Below are 1,512 nucleotides of genomic sequence, written 5' to 3'. Positions count from 1 at the left end.
ACAGAATACCCCTTTTTCAGTGTAACGACCCAGCAGTCAAAATTTGTGGTGTAACTTTTTTTTCTTTTGCCTAATTTGTATTTTCAAAACTATGGTTTAATTTACTAATCATACTGGCAGACAAGTGCAGATACATGGACTGCTGAAAAGCCTTGCTGTGTGCTTGGTTTATTTTTCCCTTCATTAGAAAGGGGAAGGCCTTCTCTAGAATGGGGGTGCATATGCCTCATCTTGCTTTTGCAATATAAAAATAGTACCAGCCCTATGAGTAAGTGTCCTTTTTGTGGAATAAGGAATAGAAGGTCACCATTTTGTAACATCCTTTTGTCTTAGCAAGTTATACCATCTTGCCTAAGATGGTCTTACAGCTTCTGTCATTGTAGCCTGTAGTTCCTGTACCTGTTGCTAGTGCTTTTGAGGTCATGTGTAAACACAAATTGTTCTGATGATTTTAGTCTAGCCACCCTGATAGTATTTTGCCAGTAGTATGATGGTATGCTGTCACTGGTACATCCAGCTGTTCATGAAGTGAGCTTCTTGGCATCTCTCTTCATGCTGTCCTGTTGACTTGAAAACACTGGAATAGTGTTTTTCAGCAACTCTGTGCTTGCTTTCATCATGCATTTGCAACAGGGGTGTACGAGGATGAGCTTCAGTTCAGATCTGCAGGGCCTGTGGTAATGTCAGTTCAGATCTGCAGGGCCTGTGGTAATGTCTGATGCTCAGCCTGTGATGGGGCTGGGCTATAAGGAGACCTGTGCAACAAGAGAAGCTTCTCTTTTCCTGCAAAATGCCTTTAGAACATCATTTTAGTGTGTAAAACTTGTTCTTTGTTGGAAAGGCTTCCTTAAGATCCATAGCAGTAAATGCAAAATAAACACTTTTTTGGAATAATGTCATATCCAAAGTTTGTTGAGGAATTTGTCTTGGGAATCTGTGAGCTGACAGTATTCAAGTCCCATCCTACTGAGCATGGCCAGCCAAGTGAGCACAACAAAAAATCTTGAAGAAAAAACATGCTTTGCTTTAATTTGCTGGCTCCTTGAGCTCTTCCTGCCGATGAGTCATGACTTTTGAACTGAGGGTAGCACGGTAACTTTTTACTAGTTTAGGGCCTTTCTTAAGTGTTAAAGGACAGGTAACTGTGGCTGTTCAGAGAAGAGGAACTAAGAGGAAAAACTCATTTCTTCCTTGTTGCTCCTACCAAAAATAGAGCTCTGAGTCACTCGGGTGCCGGAGCTCGCAGCGTGAGCGCCGGCATATATTGCCACAATAACCTCATTTCGGGGTAATTTGAGCCCAGCCAGTCCCGGCCGGACGGGGAGGTGGGAGGAATGATCCAGTAAGTCTCTTCAAGTCTTACCTTCCATGACTGACAAGCCATGAAGCTGGCATCAGCAGTTTTTCTGAAACATGCTTCCCCTATTCTGTTTTGAGTGATCCTGTGTTTTTCTGTCAGGTGCCTTTGCCACTCTGTTTTTAAATTAAAAAGTAAACAATGTTACATACTCC

This window comes from Merops nubicus, unplaced genomic scaffold (genome assembly GCF_000691845.1).
Source record: "Merops nubicus isolate BGI_N331 unplaced genomic scaffold, ASM69184v1 scaffold23222, whole genome shotgun sequence".
Taxonomy (NCBI): domain Eukaryota; kingdom Metazoa; phylum Chordata; class Aves; order Coraciiformes; family Meropidae; genus Merops; species Merops nubicus.
Note: the sequence above shows the minus strand (reverse complement) of the source record.